The sequence below is a fragment of the Protopterus annectens genome, chromosome 2.part1, assembly GCF_019279795.1.
Source record: "Protopterus annectens isolate FY-2018-M chromosome 2.part1, PAN1.0, whole genome shotgun sequence".
NCBI lineage: Eukaryota > Metazoa > Chordata > Ceratodontiformes > Protopteridae > Protopterus > Protopterus annectens.
In genome coordinates, this window is record NC_056729.1 from 1,166,183,885 (window position 1) to 1,166,201,396 (window position 17,512).

The window sequence follows — 17,512 nt, forward strand, 5'->3', positions numbered from 1 at the left end:
TTTGAGAACTCCTTTGACTGAAAACTTAATTTGTTTTATCACAATCCATAGGATACGTTATACACAAGGATGTACCTTACAAAGTGTTTTCTAAGAAGGAAATCCTTATTCAGCTCCCATTGTCCCCCCAAACCCTGTACTTAAATGCACTAACACGTTAAGTCATATAACTATGAAGAAAAAAGATGACACGCAGTTAATCCCTGCTGACGCATGAATATAAATTGCATCAGCGCTGATTGTCAAGATGGTGACTGGTGTAACCTATGGCCAATCACCTCTGTAAACCACTTCAACCATTTTCAGATGTTTCTACTTGTTGATTATACCAGTGCATGTGCAACTAATCACATTCTACATAGTGGGATTTCAAAGCAGTTGATGACTGTATGTGTTTCCATCCAATTATTTTCAACATTTCTCAGATGCAACCCAATATGATTCAACCAACTGAATGAAACCCATGTGTGTGTGTGTCTGTGTGTGTGTCTGTGTGTGTGTCTGTGTGTGTGTCTGTGTGTGTGTCTGTGTGTGTGTCTGTGTGTGTCTGTGTGTGTCTGTGTTTAGTCCCTAGACAGTAGTCGGTGTTTTCCTTTCATAACGAGTTGGTTGTTATTCCAGACCGAAAACCAGCATACACAACCACATATGTTATCAACCCAAGCTAAAAAAAAAAATATTTAGCCATTTTTTTAAATCTTTGTTTCTGTATCACATTATTTCTTGCCATAAGTAAATAAATTCCCCCCATCCACAAAGAAGAAAATTGTACAGATCTCGTTACAGTGTTATGTCAAGTAGAGAGTGAAAAAATACTCCCAAAATCATGGCCAGCTAAGAACTTGGTTATATTCAACTGGACGTATAAGAGAATTTAAGTACCTTTATCTGCACTTTTTTTTTTAAAAAATACAGTATTTAATTTGATTTAAACTGTGTATGAAGGAGTGTTGAAGGAATATTTAACTGAAGTTATTCTGCTCTTCAGTAACTTGAACTGAAGCTAGTGTTGGCTGAATTTTGTTATTTGCTAGTAATTACAGGTGTGGGGGTAGCCACATTCTTTGATTTCCTGTCCTTGCATATTTAAACTGGTGCATGTGAAATAATTCCTGCTTTAAAACCTCAGCTTGGCCAGCTAAGAACTTGGTTATATTCAACTGGACGTATAAGAGAATTTAAGTACCTTTATCTGCACTTTTTTTTTAAAAATACAGTATTTAATTTGATTTAAACTGTGTATGAAGGAGTGGCCCAGCACAAAAGGCACCAGTTGACACGTCAGGTGAATCCTCCAAAGTTTATTACACAAAAAGGTTAAGCGCTTTCATCACACCGTGACTTCTTCAGAACACTACTAAATGCACTCCAGACACTTTTATATGCTTCATACATCACATGACATGACACATTCAAACACCTGACATACATATCTAATTATAAAAAAATCCTTTAAAAGTGCTAAAAACTCACTTAAAACTTTCATAGATTTCCCCTATATTAACACACTTTAAAACATTCGTGCATATTTACATTCATCCTATATATAATTGTAAATGCACACCAGTATATAAAACTTATACATATTTCACAACTACTAATATGAGCATTTCCATGATAAATGCAAAATAAAACTTTGTTTAAGTGACATCCCCTTTTAAACATATCAAAAAAGAAAGTCAGCGACAGAGAGGTTAGGTGGCAAATCAGACTCAATGCCTCTGAGTATCCGGGAATTAATGACCATATATCTATCAAACCAATTTTGGATAATACCGGATAAATATAGGCAACATGAGTTTGAAATCTATGAAAGTTTTAAGTGAGTTTTTAGCACTTTTAAAGGATTTTTTTATAATTAGATATGTATGTCAGGTGTTTGAATGTGTCATGTCATGTGATGTATGAAGCATATAAAAGTGTCTGGAGTGCATTTAGTAGTGTTCTGAAGAAGTCACGGTGTGATGAAAGCGCTTAACCTTTTTGTGTAATAAACTTTGGAGGATTCACCTGTCGTGTCAACTGGTGCCTTTTGTGCTGGGCTAGTCGTGTTATAGGAACTGAGAGTGTATGTGCTTACATTTTGTGGACTGTTCCTAGTATTCAGTATTATCTGTGTGAAGGAGTGTTGAAGGAATATTTAACTGAAGTTATTCTGCTCTTCAGTTCCCACCCAGCCGCCCTGTTTTTGTTTTGGTGTTAATCTTAGTGGCATTGAAACTGCCCGCCCCTCAGCCTGCCTCTTGGCCCATCTCATTTGCTCACTCAACTGAGTGCAGTGAGATCATATTCTGATTTCAGGCACTCCTACTGTGTACAAAGAGAGCATCTGGGAAATAGAAAAAAAAAAATTTAAGCTTATTTCCTGCCTTTCTTGTTAAGTGGTACAGACTATTTGTAGGCTTCTGAGCCCCCAAGCCCTTCTGTGTTTGAGGGAAGCCTTCTAGCTTGTTTTTTTCTTATAACTAGCCAGTTTTCTAGTTTCAGCACTCAAATCTGTTTCTTTGATCTCAGCACTTGTTCAGAAAAAAAAAAAAAAATTTCATCTGCTTTTACTGTACTTGTGTTTCTACCTACTTCTTTTTACTTTTGCATCATCTTAAAATACTCAATTGTATTTATTACTGCTTGGTGTAACTCATTCTAAGCCTTTTGGTTTAAACACTTGGGCTTCGGACCAGTTAGTTGTTTTGCACTGAGAGGGTTTGTGGTCTGCACTGTTGTGGCAGAACAGGTAGCTTACATCCTTCTAGGTTGAGAACTGCTGATTGAGGGCTCAGTGTCTGTTATTCTAAAAGTGTACTAATTCTGGTTTAAGCACTTGGGCTTTCAAGCCAGTTATTTTACATTAAGAGGGTTCGTGGTCTGCACTCTTGTGGGAGGAAAGGCTGGACTCTGCCCTTCTGAGCTGGGAATTTCTGGTTAAAGGCTTATAGTGCATGCATATCTGAACTGTTTCTTACTGAAGTTGGTGCCTTGTTTGCTGTGGCATAGACTGGATTCGGGCCTGCTGGATCTAGCTTTGTTTGTGTAACTTGAGCACTAATCCAGACATTCTCTAAAGTATTCAATGGTATTTATTACTGCTTGGTTGTAACTTGATTAAAGTGTAGCTGTCATTCAAGTCTTTTGGATTAAGCACTTGGGCTTCAGACCAGTTGTTTTACATTAGGAAGGTTTGTGGCAAGCACTGTGGTGGCAGGACAGGTAGCTTTCATCCTTCTAAGTTGGGAACTGCTGATTGAGAGCCCAGTGTCCAAGTGTATTAGTTCTGGTTTAGGCACTTGGGCTTCAGGCCAGTTATTTTACATTAAGAAGGTTCGTGGCCTGCACTCTGTGGGAGAAGAGGCTGGACTCTGCCCTTCTGAGCTGGGAATTTCTGGTTAAAGGTTTATAGTGCCTGAATATTTGAACTGTATCTTACTGAAATTGGTACACCTTGTTTGCTCTAGCATAGACTAGATCCAGGCCTGCTGAATCTAGCTTTGTTTATATGCTTGTTGTTTGTTTGCTTGTTATTTCCCTGGAAGCTAATTCCACCTAATACGCAACTTCTCAGTGCTTCTGTGGATCACTAGTGATATCTGCATTGCTTACTGTACTTATTTCCTTGTTTCACTTGAAAGAAAGTTACTGTTTGTCGTTTTTGCATTTAGTTACTTGTAACACATTGCACTCAAGTTACCTGGCACTTGCTCACTAAAGCAATTATATAAGTCAGCACTAAAAATTAAAAGCACTACACCCTCACTCCCCACTGGCCCTTGTTTTCAATTAAGGATTTCCCAATATTATTCTAGCATGTCCAAAGGTCAGTTGTCAATCTCCTCTCCGGTCCAGCTGGTGAATCTGGGAATCTTGAGGCAATGTTATAACTGCCTCATGTACACAGACAACCCTCTCCTCCTCCCACATAACACAAATACTTGCGAGAGATGCAGCTATTTAGCCAAACTGGAGGCTGAGCTCTCTCAACTCAGGACTGGCAAGACCATACAGGAGGAGAAGGCAACTACACACACCACAAAACCAGCCTCACATAATGCTACCACTCCACTGAATCAAACACATAAACACACAAAGACATACTCGGAGGCTCTGAGTAAAAATTTACCTAAACAGCAGAGGCCTCCAAAGCAGACACCCAAACAACTGCTACCTCAAGAAACCCCACAAGCAACACATAAACCACAAAAGCAGTGTGCAAAGCAGTCACAGCCCTTAAGGCCAAATACAACACCAAACATACTTGTCATAGGTGACTCCATAGTCAGACACACTGACGTCCCACTCACCAGGCTGAAGAAGGAGAGGGTCACAGTAAGCTGCCTATCGGGCGCTAGAATCCGCCACATAACACAAGCACTCGGGTCACTCCACGGCAAGTACAAATATGACACAGTCATTGTCCATGCTGGTGTGAACGACCTGAGACATACCTCCCTGGACTACATGAAAAGAGACATAGAGGAGCTCTCTGATTATGTAGCCCAAGCAGGTATGACCCTAACCCTGAGCAGTATCCTTCCTTCACCAAGAATGATGCCACAATATAGAGACAAGATGATCAGCTTTAACAATTGGCTTAATGTCTGGTGTCATTCAAAGGGGATCCAGTGTCTGTCTGCCTGGGATGACATGCTTGACAAGCCACGCTGCTTCCAAGGGACGGCTTGCACCTGTCACCCTGGGATTCCGGATATTGGCTAAGGCTCTTGCCACCCCATAGTGCCTTTTTAGGTAAGGCTCAAATTCTAAACCTACCACCCTAGAAAACAAAATGGGAAGAAACTGAGGGTAATGCTGCTCAATGCCAGAAGTCTAAATCTCAAAATGCATGCACTCGAGGCCCTTCTCAGTATGGAGAACATCGATGTCTGTGCTGTAACTGAAACCTGGTTCAAGGCTCCTGAGAGCACCCGGCACTATTAGGTTTTACCTCATATCATGCGTTCCGCCCCAAAACCCGGACCACACCACAAAAGGAGGGGTGTATCCATATTCATAAAGGATACCCACACCTCCAGGTTGGTGGCAACGCATAAGCTTCGGAAACCATCCAGGTGCAACTAACCATAGGCAAAACTGCTCTACAAATTGTAGCATGCTACAGGCCACCCTCTCAAACTCAGGAACCCCACACAGCCTTCCTGAAGACACTGGAGGGTATAAATGTATCTCCAAACACCATCATATTGGGTGACTTCAACTACCCGAATATAGACTGGGAACATTACTCAAGCCCTAACTTTCTAGCCCAACGGTTCCTGGAGTTCATAAATTCAAATGCCATGGAACAGCTAGTCACTGTTCCCACGAGAGGAGAAAATATACTAGATCTCATTGTCACAAACATGGGGACAAAATGCTCCACACCGAAGTATATCCCTCATTGGTGAGATCTCATCATAAACTAATCTCACTGCAAATCCACATCCGCCCCCCCCCCAAACAAAAAAACCATAGTGAAGAACTTCTCTAAAGCAAACTTCACACTACTCAAGACTGGTGTGGTATCCTTCAAGGCCCCTGAGCCAGTGGAAACCACAACCCAAGCTGCGGAAGCCCTTACAAATGCCTTCTATGAACACCTACAGGACTGCATGGATCAGGCAATCCCAAATAAAACCAAGACTCTTTCCACAAAGGGCAAACGTCCAGTCTGGTGGACCCCAGCCATTAACAAACTTTACAATAAGAGGAGAAAGCTATTACATGATAGAACAAAATCCATAAAAGGGAAGTCACCCTGATCATTATTAGTAAAAAATATGAGCACTCATAAAATCAACTAAGGCCAATTTTGAGAGAAAAATTGCCATGGATTCAAAGGACAATCATAAGGCCTTTTTCAGCTATGTTAGGAACCTGGGTGGAAACTCCCAGATATACTCAGAATTAGTCCAAAATGATACAAAAATCACTGAACCCACAGACATTGCCAACATACTGGCAGACAGGTTCAGTGCAAACTTCACCCTCTCCCCTAAAGGAGAGATAACTATCCCAGCCGAGTGTAGCCTCCCGGACATCTCAAATGCGCAGGTGAAAGCTGCTCTCTCTAAAGCTAAAACACAGCATCAATGGGACCGGATGGTGTCCCCGGCTGTGTGCTACACGAGCTAAATGAGGAATTAAACCCGCACATAAGGCAGCTGTTTAATCTCAGCCTTACCACAGGATACGTGCCCAAGGAGTGGCGTGACGGCAACTGTGGTCCCACTCCACAAAGGTGGCGCCTCTACGGACCCTGGTAATTACCGCCCCATAAGCTTAACAAGTCTAGTCTGCAAAGCTATGGAGAGGATCATAATGGAGCTCATAAACAAAGATATAGGGGACTTGCAGACATTGGACCCGACCCAGTTTGGCTTTGTCAAGGGAAGATCATGCCTTTTGAACTTGGTCGACTTCTTGAAACAGTCACCAAGGCCATTGATGAGGGAAAGGCAGTCCATACAGCCTACCTTGACCTTGCAAAGGCTTTCGACACAATACCCCACTCGGGTATTGTAGAAAAACTTACCAGCTTAAATGTAAACCCATATGTCACAAGATGGGTTGCAAACTGGCTTAAGGACAGAACCCACAGGGTTAGAGTTGCTGGCGCTGTGTCAGACTCCAAGCCGGTCACAAGTGGTGTCCCACAGGGCTCGGTCCTTGGCCCCCTATTGTTTGGCATCTACTTCTCAGAAGTACAGGCCAACATGGGAGGACTTTGGCTGACAAAGTTTGCAGACGACTGCAAACTGGGCGCCATAGTGGAAAGTGCATCGGACACGGATATCCTTCAGAAGGGACTCACGGAAACAGATAGCTGGTGCCAGAGCCATGGCCTAAAGTTAAACACCAAAAAATGTATAGTCATACCCTTCGGGAAAAACAAGGTAACCCAAAGCTACCATATAGGTGGCAATCCACTAAGCACAGAAGAGGTTATCAGGGACCTGGGGACCCAGGTTGACAGTGGCCTTTCTTTTGACACTCATGTTGCTAAAGTGGTTAGAAAGACCTTCTACATTGCCCACCTGATCATGAAGGGATTCACATCCAGATCTAGTGAGGTCATTGTTCCCCTGTACTCTTCACTTATCAGACCAATGATCGAGTACAATGCCCCATTCGGGATGTATCTCACCCGACATCTGCAGCAATTGGAGAGACCCCAAAAGTTCCTCACCAAAAGGATAAAGGGACTCCAAAATCTGTCATATGCTGCCAGATTGAAGAAACTCCAGCTCTATTCAGTCGCATACTGTCTGCTCAGAGGTGACATGTGCCTGACATACAAGGCCATGTCCAACCCGGAATTAATGGACATGCTCCACCTCAAAAATCCAAATCCACCAAAACCACTAGAGCAAGCGACTTAAACCTTAGCACGGATATAAATAGGACGTGCTGGAGGGATAGATTTATCACTCAGAGACTCCCTATGCTGTGGAATAAAATCCCGGTCCATGTGAGGCAGATCACCTCGCTGACTCTGTTCAAGAGAAATCTAGACCTGTGGATGGGAGATCGTAGGTTTACCCTGGGAATCATCTCTGTGTCACTGCTGGACAGAGGCACAACAAACTAATGGGCACAGTATTTTTTCATATAAGGGGTGGCGTAAGCCACAAAAATTTGGGCTAGGCTTATAAATGCCTTAGGGCAGATAGCTTAGTATAAACCTATGAACCTATGAAAATTGAATGAAAACTCAACAACTGTTATATAACTGATTTACAGTATAAAGAATGTTCCTACCTTACTTACTTGCTTGCATAAGCCAGACGTTTTTCATTTTCACATGTACCTAAATGTGGTACCTGTTAATTTTCAGTCATTACTTACATACAAAATTGTTATAATCACATTACTCCAATAAAGATTATGGTCCTAAAGCATATAAACATATTTTAGCAAACCAGTTTCTGTGCCTTAGTGCCCTCTAGTGGCCAAAAGTAGAGTACTATGAAACTAAGACTGGTTTGTAAATTCCAGTAAATCTGCCCACTAGCTTATCCCCAGTGTATAGACCTGTAATTCAGTGATTGCAGTATAGCTGTTCTACAGTAAAAAACATTTTAAACATTGCCATTCTATTCACTTAATTGCTTCCTTAAGTCATCTTTTTTATGATCACTGACATTTCTTGCTGTACCTATATAGAGTTATACTGTCATATGATTCCAGTAAAGCTTATGATACCAGGACCTTAATAAAATGCATTTTGACAAACTAAATGCTTTAATATAATAATGTTTAGTCGACCAGAAATTAAATACATAGAACCAAAGTAATATTTCTTAACTTCATTAAATCTGATTTCAGGCATACTCCCAGTAATATTTTATTTAAACCTGGTTTGTTAAACACCCCTAAATTTATTATCTAGAGTCTTTCTATTTCATCCAATAAATTGCTCTTTTCTGTTAAAAATATTTCTTCATGTCTTAATTTCTCATAGCTATAAATCTGTATGCGTCACTCCTATGATTTGATACGTTTGTATAAAGGACTCCAATCCTGTTTTTGTAGTATGTGTCACTTAAATGCAAAGATATCTTCTGCTTGAATTGCTGTGATGTTTGTCTAGTATAAAAGGCACTGCATGAATGTACTGCCATGTCGAGTAGCCATTCTGTATTGCAAGTAAGTTCTCTAATTTCAAAAGTTCAAGTTCTATTTACAGATACTTGGTTTTACAAAGCCTACTTGAAGTGATGGTTGAAGACAACAGTAAGTAAATGGTGCAGATAGTATGATTAAAGAAATGGAGCAGTTTAGTTACGTGCTGGTGGCTTGTCAAATCTGGCATATTTGTAGGTGACAATACTGCTGTGCAGTTTATTGGAGTAAGTTCATGTGATAAAGTGGTATGCAGGTACATAGGGCCATCCACTGCCTGTCATCTGTCATTCGTCCTATGACTCATTGACCAGTTCATGCTCTCTGCGGGGTGAGGGCAAGTCAGCCCATTTGTTCCTCTGTAAGGTGAGAGACCACCACTGGAGGACATCATGTAGGCAGCTATTAGGAGATTTTTTTTGTATGCAACTAACACGTTACCTATGGTGGCTAATAGGTAAGTATGCCAGTGAGTTGCTACATGGACACTACTGTTTATGACTGGACCCAGTTACAACACACATTGCTTGGTGTTTCTCTTTCTGCCGTGTCATACTGCTGCCCTGCTACCTTATTTACTGCAGTGACAGCCTATTACTTCTGGTTGCCAGTACAAGCAGCAGAACTACCCACCTTCCACCTTCCTCTCCAGAAATTTACACGTTGACAATAGGTGCTGTCTTTCATTTTGCTCTGCCCAGCCCATCCAACAAGTTCTAGTTTTCGGAGTCAAAGCTAGGCCATATAGAGAGAATTTTTTGGTGGGATTCTTGTCTACTGGTAGGTGGTCTGGTGTTCACCACGGTTAACTGCTTTGGCCATAGTCGGAGTTTGGAGCTAGGTTTGGTGGATATTAGTGCCCCTGATATTTAGGAACATTATTATTTGCCCAATAATCTGGAGCTTGCATCTCCAGTGCAAAGTTGGCTACTGTATAGGTTTACCCTGAACTTTCTATTAAATATATTGTTGAGGTGTTGATGTCTTCTTTGTCAGAAAGCTGCAACTTGAGGACAGAGAAGCAAAGACTGGTGGAGTGGGTAAGTTTGAACCCTTGACATTTACTTTTATGTAATAGCTGCTAGGCATTAAGGAGCTACTTGAACAATGGAAGGATGACGTATGGAATATCCATACAAAGAATAATACCCCAGATCATTTTCAGTGGGTTGCTTTCAAATGCATCCTTCATGTTAATTTGGAGACTTAGCATTATGGATTTTAACGTCACTGGAATGCCATTTCTAAAGTGATACTTGACATGGTGCTTTTTTTAGTTAAATAAGAGGTGTCTAAATGAGCATGGAGACTTAATTGATGTTTAGGCTATCAGTGCTTGTGGATATTAAGGAGCATGTGGTAGTGAATAGCTTAGATTCATACGTATGGAATATCCATACAAAGAATAATACCCCAGATCATTTTCAGTGGGTTGCTTTCAAATGCATCCTTCATGTTAATTTGGAGACTTAGCATTATGGATTTTAACGTCACTGGAATGCCATTTCTAAAGTGATACTTGACATGGTGCTTTTTTTAGTTAAATAAGAGGTGTCTAAATGAGCATGGAGACTTAATTGATGTTTAGGCTATCAGTGCTTGTGGATATTAAGGAGCATGTGGTAGTGAATAGCTTAGGTTCATAGGTTCATAGTTCATAGGTTAGTACTAAGCTAACTGCCCTTGCGAGCTATTTTAAGCCTAGCCAATTATCCCTTGTGAGACTCAAACCCTGCACCTTGTGTTTGTAAGGCAAACACCTTAACCATTAGGCCACCTTCCCAACCCCCTTAAGCTTAGCTTAGGACTTAAGCTTAGGACTTAATTCTGTGCTGTGACCTCAGATGGTTTCAGGTCTTGCTTAGAGAACAAGGATTCAATAAGTCTTGTAGGGGGTTGTGTGGAGATGGGACTTCAGGACACCATCTCAGGGAATGTTGTTAACTTTTGTGGCTTGAGTGCAAAAGATGTTGTATATAGGTGGAGAAGGTAAGGGTTTATTGAAGACAGTGGAGGAGCCTCTTATTGAAAAAATATTTATTCATTCATTCATTCATTCATTCATTCATTTATTTAAACTTTTTCTACTGGTGTAGAGCACTGATCAGAAGTGGCCAAATTCATTCTCAGCCCAAGAATACAAAGAAAGTCACAGTTGTATTTAGTGAGAGATAAAAGTATAATGAAAATACTCGCATGTAAAATACCATTATCAGCCAACAAAAAGTGTAAAAAGTATAATTACTGTAATATGCAGTGTTGTTCATATTGATCGCTGTTCTACTATCCTTAGCTATATGGATTATATCCTGCCAAGGATATAACAGCTAGCCAGCTTCCAGAGTTTCAGGGCACCTTCCACACCCAAACAGTTGGTGAACTCAAACTGAGCTCCCTAAAAAGATAGGTTTGGATGCCAAGCCCTTCAGGGCTTCCGTGCTTCCAAAGAATATACTCCTGAAGTTTTCGAGGATGTAACTTGCTAAAGATACCCCACCATGCCCCAGGATTCCCACTCCTCATTTTTTGATACACTAGAAGATATTAGGGTACAACCCCACACCCTAATAAATGGCAATTTCAACTACCCCACCATTAACTGGGAAAACTACTCATGTACCAACTCTTTTGCTCAAGGTTTTCTGGAATTCATAAATTCCAATGCCTTGGATCAGCTTATCCATACCCCCACCAGAAGCAGCAGTATCTTATACCTGGTCATTACCAACATGGCCGACCGGTATTCCACACCAGAGGTCAGTTCCTCGTTGGTCAAATCTGACCACAAGCTAATCACCCTAGACATCGACATCCCGCCCCCACCCCCATTAGGGAAACTGCATGAAGCATGTGAGACCATGTGCAACTAACAGTGGGCAAAACTGCCTTCCAGTTTGTAGCCTGCTACAGACCACCCTCCCAAACTCAGGAACCCCACTTGGCTTTCCTGTAGACACTGGAGAATATGAAGGTCTCTCCAAACACCATTATATTGGGTGACTTTAACTACCCAAACATAGACTGGGAGCACTACTCAAGCCCCAACACCCTTGCCCAACTGTTCCTAGAATTTATAAACTCAAATGCTATGGAACAACTGGTCACCACTCCCACAAGAGGGGAAAACATATTGGACCTGATCATCACCAACATGGGGACTCTATGTTCCATACCAGAGGTATACCCCTCATTGGTAAGATCTGACCATAAATTAATCACTATGGACATCCATATCCCGTCCCCACCTCCAGCAAAGGAAGCCATGGTCAAAAACTTCTCAAAAGCAAAACTTCCCACTTCTCAAAACCGAGGTGGAATCCTTCAAAGCTCCAGGGCCAGTGGAAAATATGGCCCAAACTGCAGAATCCTTTACAAACGCATTCTATGGATACCTGCAGGAATGCATGGATCGTGCTATCCCAAATAAAACCAAGACACATTCCTCCAAAGACAGGAGACCTGTCTGGTGGACCCCAGCCATAAATAAGCTGTACAACAGAAGGAGGAAGCTACTACATGATAGAGCTAAATCCCGGAAAGGGAAGGTAACTCTTGATCAGTACTAGCAAGAAACTACGATCCCTCATAAAATCATCTAAGGCTAGCTTCGAAAGAAAAATTGCACAAGACGCTAAAGATAATCACAAGGCTTTCTTTAGCTGGGTGGAAACTCCCAGATATGCTCTGAGTTAGTGCAAAATGACAAGAAATACACTGAACCCACAGACATTGCCAACATCCTGGCAGACAGGTTCGGTGCAAACTCCCCCCCCCCTCACCAAATGAGCAAATGACTATCCCAACAGAGTGTAGCCTCCCTGACATCACAGATGCACAGGTGAGAGCTGCCCTCTCCAATGCAAAAAACACAGCATCAATGGGACCGGACGGTTTACATGAGCTCCAAGAAGAATTGAACCCTCACTTAAAATCACTGCTCAGTGTCAGCCTTACAACAGGATATGTAGCCAAAGAATGGCGTACAGCAACAGTGGTCCCACTCCATAAAGGTGGTGCCACAATGGACCCCGGAAACTATTGCCCTATAAACCCTATAAACCTAACTAGCCTGGTCTGCAAAGCTGTGGAGCGTATCATCATGGAACTCATAAACAAGGACATTGGGAGCCTCCAAACACTGGATCCTACCCAATTCGGCTCTGTTAAAGGCGGATCTTGCCTTTTGAACCTGGTCAATTTCTTTGAAACAGTCACCAAGGCCATAGACGAAGGGAAGGTAGTCCACACAGCCTACCTTGACCTTGCAAAAGCCTTCGACACAATACCCCACTCGGGCATCATAAATAAGCTCACCAGCTTAAATATCAACCCCTATGTCACAAGATGGGTTGCAAACTGGCTAAGGGATAGAACCCACATGGTCAGAATTGCAGGTGCCATGTCAGACTCTAAACCAGTTACAAGTGGCGTCCCACAAGGCTCAGTCCTGGGACCTCTCTTGTTCGGTATATATTTCTCTGAGGTACAGGCTAACACAGGAGGACTATGGCTGACGAAGTTTGCAGATGACTGCAAACTGGGGGCCATAATCGACTCGCCGGCTGACACAAGCATCCTCCAAAAAGGGCTCACAGAGACGGATAACTGGTGCAAGAGCCATGGCCTAAAGCTAAATGCCAAAAAGTGCATAGTCATCCCCTTTGGGAAAAACAAAGTGCCCACAAATTACCACATAGGTGGTAATCCATTAAGTACGGAAGAAGTAATTAGGGATTTGGGGACCCAAGTAGATTGAAATCTCTCCTTTGACAATCACATTGCCAAAGTGGTTAGAAAGACATTCTATATAGCCCACCTTATCACGAAGGGGTTCACATCTAGATCAAGAGAGGTCATTGTACCCCTCTACTCATCACTCATCAGGCCCATAATTGAATACAATGCCCCATTTTGGATGTACCTTACCCAACACCTTACAACTAGAAAGACCACAAAAGTACCTCACCAAGAGGATCAAGGGACTCAAACAGATGCCCTACGCTCTACTCAGTTGCTTGCCGCCTACTCCGAGGCAATCTGTGCCTGACGTATAAAGCCATTCCCAACCCAGAATTAATGGACATGCTCCACCTCAATAAATCCAAATCCATCAGAACTATACACTCCAGTGACTTAAACCTCAGCACAGGAATAAATAGAACATGCTGGAGGGACAGATTCATACCAGAGGCTCCACTTCACTCTGGAACAAAATCCCAATCCATGTCAGACAGAGCCCCTCAATGACCGTCTTCAAGAAGAATCTTGACGTTTGGATGGGAGATCGTAAATTTACCCTGGGATCTCTTCTGTGTCACTGCTAGACAGAGGCACGGTAAACTAACCTTAAATGGGCTATCTTCTGTGACCTACTATACAGAGGCACAGTCAACTAATCTAAGAAGGGTGGCGAAAGCCAAACACACTCTGGCTAGGCTTGTAAATGCCCTAGGGCAGATAGCCTAGTATCAACCTATGAACCATCGTAAAAAATTTCTCTAAAGCCAATTTCATGCTCCTTAAGACAGAAGTGGCAAACTTCACGACACCCATGCATGTAGACAAACAATAGAGGTATGACTGCTGAATCCTACACAAATGCACTTTATAAGCACTTACACGAGTGCATGGATTGTGCTATAACAGAACCAAGATGCTATCCTCCAAAAAAAGGAAGCCAGTCTTGTGGTCCCCTACCATAAACAAACTCTACAACAGAAGAAAGAAACTGTTGCAAAAAAGAGTAAAATCCCATGATTGGAGGAACTCCCTGTCCAGCCTCAGTAAGAAGCTGTGATCCCTCATAAAATGCTCCAAAGCTAGTTACGAAATCGCCACTGATTCTAAAGACAACCACAAAGCATTCTATAGCTATGTCAAGAATCTCAATGGCAACACTCAGATCTGCTCTGAGTTACAGCACAATGGCACTAAATATACAGAACCAACTGATATTGGCAGATAGGTTCAGTGCACATTTTACCTCCCTCTCACACCCTAAAGGGCCCATCTCTATACCGGAAGAATGCAAAGTTCCTGTAATCATGGCTGCACAGGTAAAAAACACCCTCTCCAAAGCCAAGAACACAGCATCCATGGGATCTGACAGCATCCAGGCTGCGTTCTACACGAACAATAGGATGAACTGGCACACCACCTAAGCACCATGTTCAGTCATAGCCTCACCTCAGGCTTTGTGCCCACTGAATGGCACACAGTGAAGATTACCCCACTCCACAAAGGGGGAGCCACCACGGACCCCTGGAACTACTGCCCCATTAGCCTAACAAGCCTGATCTGCAAGGCCATGGAACGTATCATCATGGAACTTATAAACAAAGACATTGCTAATCTCCAAACTCTGGACCTCACCCAGTTCGGGTTTGTGAAAGGCAGATCATGTCTCCTAAACCTGATAAACTTCTTTGAAGCAGTCACCAAAGCTGTAGATGAAGCAGTCACCAAAGCTGTAGATGAGGATAAGGTGGTTCACACAGCCTATCTAGATCTCGCCAAGGCTTTTGACACCAGCCCCCACTCTGGAATTATAGTTAAACTCACTAAACTAGGTATAAATCCCTATGTTACAAGATGGGTTGCCAACTGGCTCACTGACAAAACCCACACTGTGAAAGTAGCAGACTCCAAATCCGACTTCAGACCAAGTGGAGTACCACAGGGTTCAGTCCTGGGTCCTGTCCTGTTTGGTATCCACTTTTCTGAAGTACAGGCTAACACAGAATTTCTTTGGCTAATGAGGTTTGCAGATGACTGCAAATTAGGAGCCATAATCGAAACTCCTAACGATGTGGACATCCTACAGAAGGGCTTCACTGAGACAGATGCCTGGTGCCAAAGCCATGGCCTCAAGCTTAATGCCAAAAAGTGCATTGTCATCCCCTTTGGTAAAACTCTATACCCATGAGCTACCACGTAGAAGACCTTGGGACATAGGTGGACAGTAGTCTCTCCTCACATCGCCACAGTAGTCAGGAAATCCTTCTACATGGCACACACAAAAGGTTTCTCATCCAGGAAAAAGAGGTAATTGTTCCCCTCACTCATTAGACCCATTATAGAGTACAACGCCCCTTTTGGTGTGTACCTCGCAAGACATCTACAACAACTGGAAAAGCCGCAGAAATACCTCACAAAGATGATTACCGGCCTCAAACAGATACCTTACGCAGACCTTCTCAAAAAACTCCAGCTGTACTCCATCGCATATCGCCTACTCAGAGGCAATCTCTGCCTAACTTACAAAGCTATGTCAAATCCAGAGCTGTTGGACATGCTCCACTTAAAAGAAATCCCAATCCCACTGAGCTACATGCTCTAGGGACCTAAACCTTGTCACCACAATAAACAGGACATGCTGGAGGGATAGATTCCTGTCCCAGAGACTTCCCATACTCTTGAACAAACTACCTATCTATATCAAGCAAAGCTCTTCATTAGCACTCAAGAAAAATCTTGATTGAATGAAATAGGAAATTCACCCAGGGGATCACCTCTGTGGCTCTGCTCGACAGGGGCACAGGAAAATAATTTTCTTGGGTGGCGAAAGCCAGGGAACCTTTTTGGCTAAGCTTATATAGGCCTTAGGGCCAATAGCCTAGTACCTACCTGTGAACCTATGAAAGGTCAGTTTGTGCCATTCTTTTGCTGGGCAAATTAGTTCCCTTTGGGGAAAAGCCTTCCATTAAAAAAAATTTATTTTAAAACTAGGAGTTTGTGTTTTAATGGACTGTCATGAGAATGTATTGTACTTCTAAGTGAGAGCACTCTTTTTTTCCTGCCCATTTAAAAGTTGTTTAAATCATTTAAAAAAAACATTTTTTTTCCAATGGAGAAATTGCACTTATTTTACATTTGAGGGCTAGCTAAGTGTTTTAAAGTGCATTTTGCTTTTTGTCTGTGAAAAAAGTGTATTAATGAAATGTACAGATTTGCTAAATATTCGGACATATTTTAAATTTCATAAATTTTATTAATTTTGGCATATAGGACAGTGCAAGTATAAGTTCTGACAGTAGATGGTGCCATAGATTATAAGAAAACATTTTTTAACACTAAATATGAAATTTTCTAATGACTAAATTATATGGTACTTAGTATTTAATTTATGTATTAGATGTTTATTATATTGTATATTTTATGAATGGAATTTTAGGAACAATGTATGTGTTTTAAAATGTTTTTCATTTGGTAAATATTAATTATATATTTTAGTTTTTAAATATTTAGAGAGGTTGTTCTAACTATTCTAATTAAGAGTACCAATTAGTCCCAAGATTATATATTGATGGGTGTGTTCAGGTATGCATTTGTTTCCATCTGAAGAAGTCTATTGAAACGAAAACACAGTGTGTGGTGAATTGCGTTAATGTGCTTTTGTTTTGGCGTACTGAAGAGTCGTTCGTTTAATAAAGTGTATGGTGCTGTATTAAGGATTTGTGCCTCCTTTCAACTGTTCAGACTTGGTTGTTTTAGTTGGTCTTTGGAGCAGTGATTCCGTTTTTGGTTGACTTTTAGAAACTTTGTTTACTGGCTTTTGCTGCTTTCTTTCCCCCAAAAAAAGAGGTACCATTTTTGGCTGCTTGACAGTGGAACAAACCGTTAGTCACATGTTCGATTCTTCTTCCATCCACAAAAAGAAAAATTAAGTAAACAGCCTTTTCCACAACAGCAGGCTAGCAATTTGCCTCAGCCACAAGTGGATGACTCTGCTGTGGCCATTAGTTGTACCTCAGACTAATCCTCTTTTGCTCCAGATCCCTCTGGTGTAGCCCCTACAGCAACTATGGATCGGGCGGTTAGCCACATTCTATGCACCTTTTGGGGTTCTTTCAGTGGCTAAGGGAGAGCCACTCTTGTCGGTCCTGGGAGAGGAAAT

The 17,512-nt window shown here is 41.9% G+C and overlaps 1 protein-coding gene across 3 annotated transcripts in view; it reads left to right on the forward strand.

Moving 5' to 3' along the window:
- Nucleotides 1-17,512, forward strand: part of PINX1 (PIN2 (TERF1) interacting telomerase inhibitor 1) — a 1,591,633-nt gene that overhangs the window by 190,880 nt on the left and 1,383,241 nt on the right. The window lies entirely within an intron of this gene.